The 17986-nt window shown below is 41.3% G+C and overlaps 1 protein-coding gene and 1 long non-coding RNA gene across 3 annotated transcripts in view; one reads left to right on the forward strand and one right to left on the reverse strand.

Annotated features, from left to right (window-relative positions):
• Nucleotides 1–17986, forward strand: part of LOC139809211 (uncharacterized) — a 169257-nt gene that overhangs the window by 48792 nt on the left and 102479 nt on the right. The window contains exons 3-4 of the long non-coding RNA XR_011731054.1: nucleotides 7967–8401; nucleotides 9261–9309. This is a non-coding gene — a long non-coding RNA (uncharacterized lncRNA). The remainder of the gene's footprint in view (nucleotides 1–7966; nucleotides 8402–9260; nucleotides 9310–17986) is intronic.
• The window catches only part of LOC139809209 (tachykinin-like peptides receptor 99D), a 74793-nt gene that overhangs the window by 46043 nt on the left and 10764 nt on the right, over nucleotides 1–17986 (reverse strand). The gene's annotated exons all lie outside the window — the stretch shown is intronic.

A 17986-nucleotide genomic window follows, 5' to 3' on the forward strand; every position in this document is an offset into this window, starting at 1 on the left:
AACAAAAAAGAAAATGTAGACAGTTAAAGATATCGAATTGCGCTCTTGCTTTTAATTACACCACTTCGGCGCAATTAACTCGCCAAATACGCCGATTTATTTAACGGAATTATTTGAAAATAGCGAAATAAGTTCAAGTTTGTCTCCTCAGCCTCGTTATACGTGGCATAATCTCGTAACTAATGCGCATAATTCTCGAGCTAATGGTGAATGTAATAACAGCCATAATTGTTGCTAATGAATTTTACATTATCGTGCCAAAGCCGGTGAATGTTACGCTGCTTTTGCACTGCGTGTCTCTCTCAATAGTTCTCACAACAGATGGGGCGCTTGCAGCCGTTGGTGTAAATAAATGACGGGTTCTCGCGGCGCAAAATTTTTTTATCTTTTTTTTTTCGCGTATTCTCCTGATGTTACGTCGTATCCTTCTATTACTGGCTTCATAATCCTGATGCTATAAACGGTCATAAGATGGTTTACGACCGTTGACTATCCAGGTGGTGAGATCGATCGACTCGCCCGACCCATGACCGATGATTAACGACGGATCGTTCCGCTCGCGCATCTCATTTGCGCGAAAATCCACACGCCACCGACTTATCTCAGAGAGAATCCGTATCCGTTATTCCGTCGAATTACATCACGTAAAGGTGGAAGTGGAAAGAAAATGAATAAAGATATGATGATTGTGCGCCATACGTGGATAGAATCTTCAGGTTCTCGAAACGAAGCATCCGTATGCTCGAGTCTCTTGGGAAATTTGAATTTGTGCGGGAGGCTGTGTATTGTTCATACACGAGACGAGAGCTTTGTACCAGCCAAGATCCGCACTAATAGAGACGGCGCTTTATGTAAGCATAATTTCTGCCGCATAATAATACGCGCGGAAGCGGATAGGGGATATTGTTCGGTTGGATTTAAGGGGAGCTATATATACACGATGTAGAGCTTGCGAGCCACAGCCAGATTCGAAATAGCATGCTTATTGTTAGTGGTGCATATGGGTATGCGGCAAGTTCTTAAACGGCGAGCGAGATGATATCTCCGGTTAAATCTCTCCTAATAACGACAGAATTATTTATAAATATTTAACGTCGATTATCTTTTAGATTATTTTTGGAAAGAGTTTTTCGCTTTTCACGTGCTACATTTTACGCTAGAAATGTGTTAAGACGTTTCCAGAAACGGTTTTATGAGGGTAGGTAGTCCGTTTTACTGATCGAGCTGCTCTCGGGACGCAGTAGGGACACATTCATAATTCAGAAACTGTTGCCGTTGACCTTCTTCGCGACGGGAACAGCGTAAAAATCCGTTTATTTGCGGCGATGTTTATTCATAGCGCGCCAATATAGCGCGCCTACACGCGTCCCCGCAAACGGAAATGACATTTAAATGAAGTTATTATGCCCGCTATGCCCGCTATCGTAACTTATGAGTAAATAAGCGCGAACGGAGCCTGTGCGGAACAATAAACTCGCATCCGCGCGCCAACGAGCGACGGCTGCCTCGAGGCCGCGATTTTGCCGCGAGCCTGATGGCGCAAGTTTCGATCGTACAGTGTGTGCAATGTGCATCAGGTAAAAACCACTCGCGAAATCGGGCCACGATGGTTCTCCATCCTCCGCTGGCGTTTCCCTTTAGAAACCTCGGATTGAAGCGCATAGTTAGGCAGCTATTGTTAATACTGCGGCTTCCGTTGTTTCGCTGCTCCGCGACTCGTATCGGAAGTTGCGCACCCCCATCCCTCGATTCTTCTCGAGTCTCCCATCGATTTTATCACGGTTAAAATTTCGCGCGCGGTACCAGGCGAAAACCGAACACCGCGCGCGCTTTAATATCGTATACCCGCACCGGCCGGGCCGCGCGGAGATAGAACAAAGTTTTATGAAGTAGAAATTCGATAGGCTCCAGCCCTCGGATCTTTTCTTCTTATACGAGCCACGAAATGGGATAGCTTTTCACCGGGGTCGATATATATACGGAAAGTGATAGCAGGTTGCACGGTCTTGATAGCATCCGGCTGAACGAAAATGTAGTTCTGTATTTCTTTCACGGTCGTGGAAGTATCGCCCGGCCCAAGCAACTGCCGGAAGGAACAATCTAATATCGATCGCGTTCACGGCTTGCTCCATTAACGACTCGCACGCCGCGCCGCGCCGTGTCTTGCGCTATGTGGAACGACTGCACTTACCAAAATTTCACTATTAAATTTCAAATCAAACGGATTGTAGGACGACTTGTGAGTGATGTGCAGGGGAGTGGCCTAAGTGAAATAGACACTTTCGTAATTCCATCCCGCGACTTCTCGCAGCGGCTAAAACCAGTCCATTTTCAGACGACATACGCAGTCGTATCGATATTTCACTTGTGATATATAGATCCCACACCCGCGAAATAAAGTGAAACTCAAAAATGAGAAGAATTTTAAATACCCTATTACTATAATAATAGATACTTTTACGGCAGATAAGGCGGCAATTTTCTCTGGAATACCCAGGCGAGATCGTTCCATCAAACTTCGGCGGCAAGTTTCCAAACAGGAATCTATTTCAAGGTTATAGCTTTCGATAGCAATATGTACTTGAAATTTACGACCTACATCAGTAATGTTATATGTCATTTGTAACTTATGATGAAACGATATAAAATTCGTACGTTCCGCTTAAAATTACATCAATGCATTTAGATGATTTATTTTATGACTGTTGAATTTTATCTTCCGTGAATATCGTTATAATTGCTTGGTGTAAAATAGTCGGTTATTTAATCATACGCGTGTAAATCTGGGTCGACTTATGATAAAGATAGATAAAATTATAATTTGTTGTAATAACTCAAACAAACGCACGCAATATTAAAAAATATTTCATTATCAGTACACCTATCTCCTCTTACTCGTATAGACGTTGCATAACAAGAAATAGGAGCTGGAAATAAAAAAGTTGGCAATGATTAATGCGCGGAAGCACCGCTAATGAACAACGTTATCGCTTTTTTTAATCCGTCGAAATTAAGATGGATAGCCTTCAACCTCAGATACAAATCACTCGACACTTCGTAATTATTAGAACGCGGTATATGCTTGCATACCGGATCGATGCAACACCTTCGATGAACATGTTACAATTAGGTGCCTAACCCCAAATGTTGCCCGTGTCAACAAAGAGATATTCTACGAAAATTGCACAGCCATATATATATAACCTCCGGCAACGAATCGGTTGTTTACATCGCAAGGGAGCCTGATCGCAAGCGATCATTTAAATTTCGACCGTGAAAGTAAAGTCTAGGGATCCCGGTTGCAAGGAAAGAGTTTATATCTGCTGGTAGAGCGGGAAAGGACTCGGGAGAATCGTAAAATGGGGATGTAAGAACCATGCTGAGTTTATGAGTCGACTACCTTGCATGTTTTTGCGCAGTTGACACCGTCAGAAATTCATGACCGACGAACAACTTACAAAATGCAAGTCACTTCGTGTATCGCAATTTTTGCGATAATTTACAGTTTCGTAAAAATGCTCTAATAAAATAAGGTCTTGTGATAATCGTTGATCAATTTACTGATTTAAGAAGAAAGGATAAAACTGTTCAAATTAATCACTTGAAAAAAATTTCTTTTCCGCTGTACTTAACAGAAAACTTTAGTAATCAATTTTATTAGGTTTAGTTATGATAAACTACAGTAAAATATGTAAAAACACGTACATGGAATTACATTAGTTGTATAGAAATTGATATCGAGATTAAAAGCATATTTATTTCGAAAGAGTTTCTTGCTTTTTATCATAATACTCGCTAGAACGAAAGTTAATGGACAAAAAGTTTTGATTTGATGAACCGAAAAACCTCTCGTCTCGAGAACAAAACGGTTCCGTGGATGGAAAGCGACAAAAAAAGAAGGAACTGTATCGTCTGGTTGAAGGGGGGAGTTAAGTCGATCGATCTTTAACTTTCACCCAGAATCGACATGGAGAAAAAGTTACACGTTACTTCTTTATGCCTCCCGTCTACTCGTGCACTCACGATTTCGCATTCGCTGTAAAACACACAGCTCCGTCTCCTCGCACTTGCGAGAAATGCTCGCAACGGTATTTCAATAATGGAACAATCTCCCGTAGGGTGTTGTAGTTATTCTTTACGAGTTAAAATAATGAAGATTGCAAGAATTCCATTTAACCCTCAAGACTTCTGAAATTGGGGCGGAGGGGTCGAGGGGCAAAGTTTACGATTATTGAAATCGCCAAGAAACATGAAAAGCGAATAGAAACCCGCAAGTGCTCGTAGTCGCGTAGCTTGGAAGATCCTTGAACGAGCGGTTTTTTTTCTTATGCATAAAAAGAAAGTTTTGTAACCGCGTCGTTGTTACAGCGATTTAAAATACAGAAAATGCGAAATTGATAATAGTCCAAAGCTGATGAATTCGCAAGTTCATCGAGGAGCATGTTTCCATTACTGGCACTCGAGTATAGCTGTCTCAACGTAAAAAGCGAATTCCATTTGCCACGTACCGTCAACACAAAACGTTGTAGCATTACGCTAAATCTCCGATTTCAGAGGTTTCAACGAAGGGCACTTCGCCAGTCATTAATATCCCTGATATACGCGACGTCGGAACAATAATTATGGAGAGTGTCAATGCGTCAGACACACATTAATACGTAAAATTGATAATCCCTAATTAGGAGAACAAGAGACTACTGCCTTACTCATCAATGCCAACAGACGTCAAATACGTGTCTGTTCATAAAACGGATCGCGCCGACACGACCGTCCATTCACCGATCTTCACGAGCTTTGACGCCTTTGACGTAAATGTATTCCGAATACACGTTCCTAAATGTGACACAAAAATACGGTTCACGTGACATCGTGCGGAGAGTATTAACGATTTAATATTATTAAAGCACCGTGAGGTTAATCCATCAGTCGGATCGGATCAAAGGACGGTCTGCGTCACTTAGAAAATGGCTTTAGGCTTTAGCACATCGAGTCGACCGGATACGTATAAGCGTATAATTCAACTTATCCTACGAGCAAGTAGACATTATTTTTTTTTACTTTTTCACTCGCGTTTTGTCACGCCAGCATTAGGATGGCCATTGTCGCGGATAAAAATCTCGTAACTGCGTCGCAGGCACAAAAAATAAGACCGTCGAATAAAAATTCGTTTGCACGGCCCTTTTTGTTTAAAATAAAGTTCGATAGGGATAGGCACGCCTGTGATCGTTTAACCTTTCACGGAATACGTTTAAACTTTGACCATAACACTTTCCGAACTTGCGGCATCGCTCGCGTCAGCGTTCATGCTTGTCACTAAATCGATCCAGCTTTCATGCTTTCGAACGCGAGACACACCTCCTTCTTCTTGAATGACTTTTGAAGATTACATAGAGCGACAATGTGTTAAGATGAATGACAATGCATGCACGTGTAATCTCCGGTGTTCATGTTTAATTTATATTGGTATCGCGATTGCTTCAACAAGATTGGAGGACATTGTTTCGTGGGTACGGACGATCGGTTGCCCCAATTCCGTAAGATTTTTCATTCTAATAAATTGTAGAGATATGACACGTAATTTCAGTCAAAGATAATAGTTTTGTATAGAGAAAAAAAATAATGTAAAGAAAAGAATTTCTAAAAAATTAAGGGAAAGAAGGAAAATTTAAAGGAATATTAAGCACTGAAAGCAGAATTTCTTGCGGGTTTATTTGAGATATATAAATTCTCCGATGTAGGGCACATCATTCTGTTGCAAGTTAGATGTAGCAATGAATGTAGAATTATTACATCACGATCATTCATACCGCATAATTAAATGCCTGCATGCGCCGTACATCCGTATGCATATAACTGATGTTTTGATTACGAATGCTTGATTTCTCGACGCAAGCATCCAGTGTACCATTGATTTGATGTTGTTATCGCAACTAATAAATAACATTGGACGCGTAGATCTGCATCGCATGATCTCTATGTTATATTTACATAAACCATTTTGAAACGGATTTTGTTAGATATAATTGTTTATCGAAACAGTTCGATACTTTTTTTTAGATTAAATTGATATACGATTATATTTATAATTATATTTTCATGTTTCTGATTATGGACACGATCTCTGTGTGACATAAATTAAACTCGTATGTACAGTGGCTCGTTGTGACTTTACGTGATTGTCGTCTCACGTCTTTTATCCCTATTTAAGATATGAATATTCTGATAGAAGTACACAATCTTTAATTGCAACGATATATGCTCCCTCTAAGTACATACACTTATTGAATCTGCAGAAGCAGCGCGGCAATTATCGGAGAATCGATTTTATCGAAATTGTACGCTGATATCGCCGGACATGACTAAACTGTAGCCTGTCTACATGACAATTAAGCCGGCTTTCCGTCGCTGCTTTATTCGTACTATTAAGCTTGACTTGTAAATTGTAAATCACTGACAAGTCAAGTCATTGTAAAACACGACGTACAATAATATTTCACCCACGCATTCATGAATTTTTCTATTCATGTTTCTTGTGCGTTTTACATGAATTTCTTACATGTATTACGGGGCGTATAAACCTGAAGTTTTGATCGATCATCAGGCGTAACAGACGTATGGACGTGGCATTTAAATATACGGGACGTTACGCGGATCGGATTAAGAAAATCAAATTTGCGAATGGAGTAAAATATGATCGAGCTGTGAACGCGACCTCTGATGCGATTTGCAACACGCCGCGAAAGATTTGTAACCCGTTGCGTTTATGAGAAGTAAATTTTCCCCGCGCGGGTTCCTCGTCAATGCGAAAACCCCGGGAGCATTCGTAGAATGCTCTTATACTTGATGAAACCGCTTTGAATAGCAATCGCCGTATCGCCAAACGTACGGCGGAGTTTGATACGCGAAACCCCCGGACGATACACTATGTAAATTCCTCGAAATTACGAGAATTACTAATGCCATTTCACGATTTGAAGGTAAAGCGATAGATGTGCGTTACACGTATATGGGCGTAACATTGCATTTCATCCGCTTACAAGCCGTAGTGCGATACTTGCCCCTGTTACGAGCGATGACGGAGTAACATTAGCATGCAACGTGTTACTTTTATTACGTTATTCGTAATCATTTAGAACGCGTTATACAAAATGCGTCTGCCTTGCATAACGTAATTTTACACATCTAAATTGTCGCGTTATATAACGTTTTATAACGTCATTAAAAATTAATCCGATCGTATGCGGTAAGCCGGTAAGTTAAAAACGTTTCCCCGTTAATAACGCGTTTCAGTAACTTTATGACCTTCGTTACGTTATGTTCATCTCTGCAAAGTCTCAACGAATCCGACAAATCCGCTTCGTCGGCACATATTGATATCGATTTTTCGACATTTATTTCCTCGCGCGCTCGCGCTATGTCCGTTAATCTTTCATTTTATACGATAGCCTCAGCGTGACATATGTAATGTACTCAACAAAAGCAACGGCGACACCCGTCTTTGTTGATTTTAATAAGGCATCCGAGGTCGGGGAGAGGGTGGGGGATCAAGAGGCGTTGGCTTTGTCACGCAGAATACACCGGCGCGATTAAACTTGCCGGTTGGGTACATGCAACCGCGATTTTAACCGGAAGTTTGTCAAACGTTATATTCCACGAAGGCCGCATATTCGAAGTTCTGAAGATTTATCGAGTGTCCCGTAAATCGTATTTAATCATGTTTTGATATTTGGCGATTGTGAGTGATATACTACGTTTACGCGAGCGTTACTTCTGTAGTAACTTACGATAATTCACTCGTTTACGCGGAGTAAATTATCGTAAGTTACTATAAAATCCCGTTTACGCGAAGGAAAATCCCGTTTATGCGAAGGAATTATCGAAAGTTACTACAGAATAAGTAACGCTCGCGTAAACGTAGTAATAGACACGAATGTGAATGTTCATAAATCGATTATTTTAATTGCAGTTGACCAAAATCGCCTGACAAGCAGCAAGTGTAGCGTCGCCGCAGCACCGGCTCGCGACGGTTGCTCCTGGCGAGTGAAGTTGGCCGCGCGCCGCGCGATTTACGAAAGTCTCCGCCATCTTAGATTCTATACCTGCCTTCCACGGGTCGACGCGACAGCCGGCCGTCGAGCGGATCGTATAGTTTAGTTCGTAGCTTCTTCGACGTAATTCTTCCGTCGCCGTGTTAATTAAGTACGTGCCGCGTCGCGAGATTAATACCGGGAGTGCCGTGCGAAGTGTCGCGCGATCATTAGCGACGATATTTTCGCGTGTGAACGTCGCGAGTGAGCGCGCCGACGACGCCGAAGGAGGCCGGAGACGCAGCAACGGAGGAGGATCGAGGAGAGGAGGAGGGGGCCTGGGAGGCATCGGGCGACGGCGGAGCGATCGTGGGGTGAGTAATTGTTATTCGTCTATTATTTTGCTGTCCCGTGTCCCGTGGCGGATTCCGCCACTTTCGAGGTTAACTCCGGCGCAATTTCGGCCGGATTTCGATCTCCGGCGTGTGCGATTAAGAGATAATAATACGTCGCAGATGCTCCGTCCTTCGTCACGAACAACGGCAGCTGCTGGAAAAGTGTTATTTCCGGTTGCGCTTGTGTCAGTTGTGGTTGTCAAGAGAGAGTTGGCGAACTTTTTAACTTTATGGCGACAGCAACTGGCAATCGGCAACCGAAAATAGCACTTTTTGGAGAGACGGTGCATTTGCGACGTATTGTAGAACCTTATTTCGGCTTTATTCGCACGGTCGTAAATAATTACTTGCACGATTTTTCGCGGATTAATTATACGAACAAGTTAATGCGGAAATATGCAGCGGCCGCGATCGTTTTTTCTTGATGCCAATTCTTGCATTTTAAAATCAGATATTTGTTAAAATAACCAGAATAATAAATTTCTTTCGCCAGTATAGAATAACAATTCAAGTAATTTCTTTAAATCGACCGTGACTAATTTAAAACTATTTAACTTAGAAATTACATCAACTGACCCAAAACCCATGGTCGAAATTAGTAATGCCTCGATGATTGATCCGAAAAAGTGCTGTGTGAATCCGACAAACCAAGTTGGCTCACAGTTTTTCAACGTTCATATCGGAAAGACGTTATATATTGCCAGTCACGGTCGATTTAAAGAAATTACTTGAATTGTTAAAATAACGTTTTAAAAATTTAACGGGCGCGATAATTATTTACTTCAAGTATCGTTTATCTTGGACGCTATTTTAATGTAAAAATATTTCTATGTTACAGAGATCAACGCAGGGTTACGACTTACAACTCCGCTGTTGCGCATCGGCCGGTGAGTTATTTCTTTATTTTAATATCAAGGCAATGGAAAATATTTTTATAATTTATGATTTATGTAAATAAAAGTAGGGGTAGGCTGACTAGGCAGGTGTGTTCCAGTCAGCCTACCTCTGCTCATGTTGCTGCGGGTCACTGTGGTCAAGACACGAGAACTTGCACGAATTCTTTCGAACGGTGGCGTTCTTGTGAACTTTTGACGTTTCTCAAACGAGATTCCATGAATTTTTCTCTCGCCACCGATAGAAGAATTTCCCGTTCGGTCATACGAAGCAAGGCTCGCGTGGTTACACACAGACGGAGACCATCTCGACATGCATATCCCCCGTGGGAGTGCGCAAATCGGCGACGGCGCCGGTGTCGGACGAAAGATTTGCGGCCGCGCGGCTCTCACGCCGCGAGAATACCGCCGCGGAACGAACGAAGTCAATAATTATTTGACAAATTAAATTCTGTACGTGCATATTGGATAATCGCTTGAGGGAAATAACACGCTCGGAGCATACAGCTTACATCGTATATCATGAATCACCGCCGCTGCAGCCGACACGGGTTTGCATGCACGGGCGCAAGATATTACATTATATGAGAAATATAACATTATCGAAAATGTAAATGTGAAGAAAATCAAGTTGTTACACGCGAAAATGGCGAAACGTGAGATCTGATATCATGTTTATATTGTATTCAAAAAATCGTATAATTTCTTTTTACTACAAAATATTTAAAGTAATATTTTCTACAAAATATTTAAAATAAAAAAAATAGATCTTCTATAAATATCGTATTTATATAAATAAATTTTCTGTGTAATGGTCATTAATTCTCGGGATGGCTATCTATGCCGATTGAATAATTACATTAATAGATAATTGAAGAGCTATCGCAGTCGTAAATCATGGCAGTTTGCTACACAAATTACGCGGATGGAAGATATGAAGTTTGTCTAGTAATTGCATTGCAATATTAAAATTGTATATATATATATATATATATTTATTCGAAATGTTATTAATTTAAACGAACTCTAACGCACTATCGTAACGGCGAATATAGTGAAGGTATAATAACGTGTTTTCCATAAACATAATTAGCATGTTTATTATGCATATTGATTACATATTAAATACATTTTTGAGAGGGAGTGTTTCCATGTATATGAATCTAAATAAGATTATTAATGCGATAATAGTGCGCAACAATTCATTTATTACTTATTAGTTTGCATTTTGCAGTTTTGAACGTAGAGGAATATTCGTTTAAGAGTTTCACCGGGAAAAATTATTTTCTTATTTCGTGTAGATATCAATTCGCTCTTTCTTCTCAAAGGTTCCCTTCCGTCTCCGGTTTTAGTACGATTTTCTGCCGTATTCGGAAGGCACTTCTGAGAAATTGATCGTCGATTTATCAAAGGGGAGCTTTGCGTTTGTAAAAAGTCACGCTTTTCGAGCAAAATATATTTACATTTATTACATCAATGTTCTTACATTAGACTTTTGCGAAAGTTTCTCCTTAAAAAGATCGAGTCTGAGTATTTATTCATGCAATTCGCCGACAGTTAAGCGCTTTACGATTATATTTGCAAATCATTAAACTTCTTGGCTGTCACAATTCTCATGAGATTCTCACCTTCGTTTTTGGGCTTTCGGACTTTAATCTCCTTCTTTCTCTTTATCCGTCTTTCTCTTTCACATAAAAAAAGTACGTATTTATTTGTGGGAAACCTACGGTCGCGAGATTCGTAGAGACATGACTTCCAAGAGCGTGTAAAAAGCCACATCTCCAGCCAGCTCATTTTTCTCGGGTGGAACTCACCACCGCGCACCGGCGACGACGGCGTCAGTTCGATTGCTCTCGCGAACGAGAGAGCTCGACGGGTGCGGTACGCTACGCGGTAACCGCAGTGGTAGAGTAGCCCAGCTTGTATGCAACGTAATACGACGACGTGCATTGTTCAAATGGATAAAAGCGGGAGAGTCACTTGAGCGAAATCGTGCGCGAGATGGGAAATGCATGTTTTTAACTGAAACCGATGCGGCGGCACTCATTGGGCCCGAGGGCAAGAGCGGTGCGTTAAAATTCTGCTATGAGTATCGGCTAAACAACACTCAACCCATGGCATCCTTGCAATTTCCAACTTTAACGTACAGCTCCCTTCCTCTCTCTCTCTCACTCTTTCTCTTTCTCTCTCCCTATGCACCTTTACATATTTAAGAGTCACATTGGACGCGCAAAGTAGGGCTCATTTTACTCACCAAAGTTCCGACGCCGACATCGACCTCCGCCGGCGAAAATTGATTTTCTAACGAAATGTAACCGGCCACGAGATATTTTTTTGCCTGCAAAAAGCCCGCCAAGTAATGCCGTTTTACATGGAAATTTGTCTCGACCAAAGCTCGATGTTATACACTCAGATACCTCGATCTCGAGTAACGAATTGCAAACAGCTGCGTGTGTCCTCGATGGAAATCGTATTAGAATATGAGAGAGAAACTTTGATAAATGACGATCATACGGAAGTTTATGACGCGATTTGTGTAACTGCGATATGCGTGGGACTTAAGGGCGTCACGGGAATCGATTACTTTTCAGGAAGAAAGATCATTAAGAACGTCGCGTGTAGCACGTCCATTTTCAATATTTACCCTCTCCCCCTACTATCGGTCTCATTTATTACACGCGGGGGATGAATGATCGTCGTTTTTCTAACACGGTTTCTGATTGAATTCCACGTTTCTCTCAAGGGGACGCGATTTCTTTGTCGCCGGTAAAAAGCACGACTTGTGTGTACACCACTTGTGCCCCATGAGGAAAACGTCATCGCGGAAGAAACATATCCTGGGAGGGCATCTATCATACCGCTGGAATTCCTCGAGAGCGCCGAGGCCGGCGGTGTGTGTTACGGATGATCCATGTAACATGCTGAAAATTATATTCGAACTTCCGTGTATATGTTACGTACACACGTAAGGCATCACGTCGGCACGCACAAACAAGAGCGGCAGTTTCTTTTTTTACTTCGCACACAAGAACGAAGTTGGCGGCACAATTTATATCGTTCGTGTGGGGGTTATGCAATTCCGCGTTTATTCGAAATTCTGACATCACAATGCCCGTGCTTTTGATGCTTTTTCTAATAAGTTCTGAAATAATAGTTTAATTTTGCGTCAACTTCACTTTTAACATGATTTTAAAGAGCGTTGTACACGCGTTCTTCTATCAATCACAATAAATTGATTGTGCATGCAATTTGCCGAACGCTTCCACTTTTCTCGCGTATTATATAACAAATCGGTATCGACACTTTTCCTGCAACTTTCTTTATGACTACATAGCAAAATTTTTGAAATTATATAAAATTTGAGAGGAAGAGAGAGAGAGAGAGTCGTAAGTTTCAAAATCTTTTAAGTCAGGATTTGTAAAATCATCAAACATCTGATGCTGGCGATGAAGAATAAGGCTCGAGCAAAATTAACGTAAATAATTACAACAAACAAAGCAGATAAAAGGTCTTTAATTTTAACTGATATCACATCATAAAGCTGCCGCTTGAAATTTCAAGGTAACTGCCAATTTTCTATTTCTTTGCTTTTACGGTAGGTACAGTACGGAAGACCCTCACGGGTCCTCGTCGCCTTCGCAAAGAGCCCAGAATCCAATTACACCAGCTGCGGATGATTCCCTTAATAAGCACCTTCGATGAGTCGCCGTAAAGCGCTATGATCATCCTTATCTCATCCTCTCTCTCTTCTCTCTCTTCTCTCTCTCTCTCTCTCTCTCTCTCTCTCTCTCTCTCTCTCCTCCTCCCCTCGCTCTCTTTCTGTACACATTCAATCTTAAACTTTTATCTCTTTATCTCGCGATATAAAAAGTACGGTCATGTATAATGGTTTCTTTAACCTCCGTTTTAAGTCTATCAATTTAGAAACGAGATATGATTTATGGCCACACGATGGTTCTTTTATCCACATACATATAGCCAAACATCCGAGCAGTGAAGCGCCCCGTATTGTGGTCTCGTTCGTATTGTGTATCGGTTGAATGGTTCTAAAGTGATGTTTTCCTTCCTTCGCTGCTCTCCCGTGGCTCACCTTTGACATATGATCACATCAGGGTGAGAAAACGAGAAGACAAACACTTTCGTCCTGCGTGCCATTAGAATAAAAGCGGCGGCTAAAGGAAAACTTTACAATAAAGTATGTTGTTCTGTTATCCCGACGATTTTACAATACAGTCGATTGCGAGTACAATTGTTCAGTCGGAATAACGTATAGCCATCGCGAGAGCGAGAAATTCGTGCAATGTTGTTTCTAAATAATTCCAGCGTCGCTGATGGGAAAAACCATCTGCGCGCCGTTTATCTCGCTCTTCACACACAAAAACAGATTTCGCATTGATTTGGGAACCAACGCGCGGGATTTATTAACGGTTTCTTTTTCTGTTTGTCGCAAACTCAGGAATAGCTTTGTATAAACGATAGCGTTTCGCGAAACGCGCGGGATGGACGCGTTGAAAAAGCCCGCGCGACACGCGCATCCGTAACGCGGGCGGGATGAGGTATATCCCTGCGCACATATCGAGTCGCAGAGTCGCACGTGTGTGGATGCGGCGAGCTCTGATAAACGAATTCGGATTCATCTGTCGCATGCCGATAAATAAAAGCCCGGGGAACGGGCCGCCATCCGTCTTGCCGAACATCGGATTGCCATTGCGCGCTGCTCGCGCAATGTCGCGCATGCATGCATGGGAACTAACCGATGACGGTAATCTGACGACGTAACGTTACCCGGCGCAAATACGGCTTACCCCGCTTTCGCTCCCCTCTCTCCCGCGTTACCATGAAATACTCTCCCCCGCGTCATTTGTTTTATCGCTTTTGATCGCTATTCTCGGGCACTGGCGCGCGATTCGTTGTTTCGGGAGAGATAAATTCGACTCGGGATTGCTCTCCGGGCTCTCGATCGATTTGCATAGGCCAACGTCAACCAAGGCGCAAGTCACGTCGGGGCTTCGTCGTATTACGATCGGCCGAGTATTACGGCGAGTACACATTACGCTGATTACGGATTCACTTGTATGCCGTATTCTCTCGGTTGCAGCATGTCGCATTACGCCCGAAGAGAGAGGTAATTACGGGATATAAGATATTTCGTTTACCATTGCACTTACGGAGCGCTGTATGTACACGTGGGAGAAATTCTGCGCAAAAGAGGAAAACACGGAGAGAAACGATGGAACTATTATTTTTCTTATTTATCTTCGCTGAGATTATATCTGTTAAATCGCCAACTGCGCGATTTCGAGTCGGTAGATGAATTTGCTGATATAGTTTCGCGTATCAATATCGTTTCTTAGTTTCGTATTTCTCTCGAAAATGTATACCGTATTTCATGTGTGCAATTTATAGGGAGATATGAAATCAAGTTGTTGCGGAAAGGCGATTCGTATTAACGTAGATTATATCATATTACATCATCGCCTAGCCTACCCTAAGCGCAATTATTCGCTATAATAGTTACTCAAAATAAATTTTAATTAAGTCACCAGATAACCGTATTGCACGATGTTAATTAAAATCTTTAGAATATGTTCTCATTTAACATACTTTTTTTGAAATATTTCAAAATTAATTACGCGCCAATGATAAAAAATTATTAAGATCGTAATTATCAAAGAGAAATTATTTAGAGAAATCTCGCTGTTTCGATGCTGCAACCGAATGAATTTCCGAGAGAAAATGTCATCGCGATTGTCCAAGTCTGTAGTACTGGAAACGAGTGGTATATTTTTGGACAAAAGCGCGTCGTCTTCACGAGCGCACCACGATACGGCGGTTTTGAGAATTCCCCTGAGAAACTACGTTCTATCTCTGACGAAACCGTAGTTATTAAACGTATGCTCAAAGCGATATCGCAATCGGAAAACGATGCAAAAAATAGAAACGTATTTCTTGATGAACAAAAAATGATTTCTCCTAAATAATAATTTTCGCAATGTTACCTCCTGAAATCTATATATATATATATCTGCAATATTCCTGTGTTTAACGCCACTAGTTTAATTTCTTTAAAAAAAAATTAATTTTATTAAAAGATATACTTTTATATTATTTATAGAAGAGGATTGATTGTGAGTCTCTCATCTGCATTTTGTGTCATAAGCCGAGAAGAAGAATGAGCCGAGAAAAATTCTCTCAAACGATTATCCGTTTAACAATGCACTTCAAGAAGAATCTCTCTTATTTTAAGATAAGGAATATTATCAGCTTTAATAGTTTAGGGGCGGTATTCATAGGATCTTATATCTAAGATTATTTTAAGTCTGGTCAAAAGCAGTATTGAGACTCCGTCCAGCCAATCAAATGACCGTATTAGCAACTTAAGACATACTTAAGACGGTCTTGAAATAAGATCCGACTACGAATACCGCCCTAGGTGTATGTTGAAGAGGGAAATAATTTGCCGCGCTTGCGAATTGTTTTCAAGGCTGCAATTAACACATCGGGTCGATTGTCAAGAGTAATTTTCGTGACCGCGGAGAATTTGTGCGTGATGCACGAAGGATCTCCTCGTCGCCTCGCGTGATGATTAGGCAATGCGGCTTTTTATTTGTCGGCGCGGAGACAATCGGCGTCTGGAATCGTCGTCCGGATAACGTACGTTAAACTGCGCACGTATCACAATTCCGTATTTACGAACGGTAAGTTCTCTCTCAGCGCATTTCACGGCTCTCGAAATACTCCAAAATACGAATCGTTTGCACGTCGCATGTCGGGGCATCTCCCTCGGGAGTGAACGCTGAAAATTTCGATATAACGGATGGTCGAAACGTATATGGTTGGATTTACATGTATGTTTAAACATTTCTTCGCCGTCCCGTGCGGGCTAGGTTATTCAATCGAGACATCGGCAGATCGAAAAACGAATTGTGTATCGAACTGTTTTTATGCGAGGGAGGGTTATTTTTACCTCCGTATATAAAAAATGTATTCCTCGCCATATTCTGAAAAGGTCAGTCATTGGGGAGAAAGCCGTGTTTGCGTACACACTGTTAAATTCATAGGGTCAAATTATACTCGATTTGAGTAATTTGTAACCATTCCTAATATCGCCACATTCGCCATTGCTCTCTCCCATTCAATACTAGAGTCTCTTTAATCAGAGTCTGGCCAATTTGCAGTTCTGGCAAAATTCTACAAGAGAGAAAGAAATATACACCTCTGTGAAATTGACCGGACAACACAAATCGATACCAATTAATGAAAATTCGAATACGTTGAAGTTGTCCAATTTCGCAGAGGTGTATATTTCTTTCTATCTCGCAGAATTTTGCCAAAACTACAAGTTAGCCAGACTCTGATTAGGGGACTCTACTCAATACGTAGTTAATTTAACTAAAACAATGTTAATTTGACTAAACCAATGGAGTTAAAATAATATTATTTTGTTTAAAATGATAAATTTTGACACACATCAATAGTTAAAAATAACAAAATGTTATCTAACTCAAGGTATTGGTTTAAATTTCACCCTTTAACAGTGCTTATTTTCACGGTCAAACACGATTGCGCGAGTTTTTCGCTGCAACTTCGAATTTACGGGATCATGTTGCGTAAGCTATAAAGCGTTTATTTCGGGCGGAATTCCGATGCTCCGGGACGGAACTGAAAAGGAACGGCAACTAAGCGAAAATGATTATAATTAATTTAATGAAACGCCGTCGCGCGCTATTAGCAGACGCTAATGTAAATGTTAACGACGTTTATTATTATTTCGACGGGCCTGGAAATAATTAACACACGAAATTCAAGCAACGGAGGTTTTTATTGCGCCCGCCAGTGGCCGTGGTAAAAAAATGAAGTAAAGGACGCGAGAGCAGGTTGAAATTTACCCTCGATAATAGGGGCGTTTGTTTTGCTTTATTATATACGATATAAATTGGCGGGGTCGTCCGATGCGTAATTGTGCCACTTCGCTCGCAGCTAGATTGCAATATAAAATTATGAGAGTTGAATTCCCGATGACTGCAGAGACAAAACCACAAAAGGAAACTGAGTCAGATGCTTTCGCGATGTAATTTTCACACTGAAGTAGCTACCGTAGCCATTTCTAACGAGATGTCGTTGATGTTCGACATTTTAACAAGATACGCGTCTTGGTAAGGACACGCTATACTAATTGAATTTCTATCGTAAGAGCGATAGTCATGAATGTTGCGCGAAGTTACCTTTCCGTTCTGAAAGGAGACGAATCTCTGTTTCGGTCAGTAGATTTTATCTTGCAAAACTTGTTCGTATATATACGGCGTGAGTCGTGAGTCACTTGAGCATAAGTTATCGATTCAAGTTCGATTTTATTTGCCGAGGAGAGAAATAGATGGATACGCGTAAGAGACAAGTGTCCTTGCGGGAAGAATAATAAATCCTCCGTTGTATGAGAGATGTGCCGGAAAATGTCAACTTCGTACTTCGCAATCTTCGTTTGTCCTCCCGGAAACGAGCAACTTTTACGCGCAAAACCATACGACGAAAAGTCTGGTACAAATTCAATGTACGACGAAATTTGTACCGTTCGCATATGTATAAGGTTTGCATAACGTCGCGACAAATAACGTCGCGACAAATAACGTCGCGACCGTGTACAGCATGAGTAAAAATTCCTTTTATAAACTTC

This window comes from Temnothorax longispinosus, chromosome 2 (genome assembly GCF_030848805.1).
Source record: "Temnothorax longispinosus isolate EJ_2023e chromosome 2, Tlon_JGU_v1, whole genome shotgun sequence".
In the NCBI taxonomy this organism is placed as follows: Eukaryota; Metazoa; Arthropoda; class Insecta; order Hymenoptera; family Formicidae; genus Temnothorax; species Temnothorax longispinosus.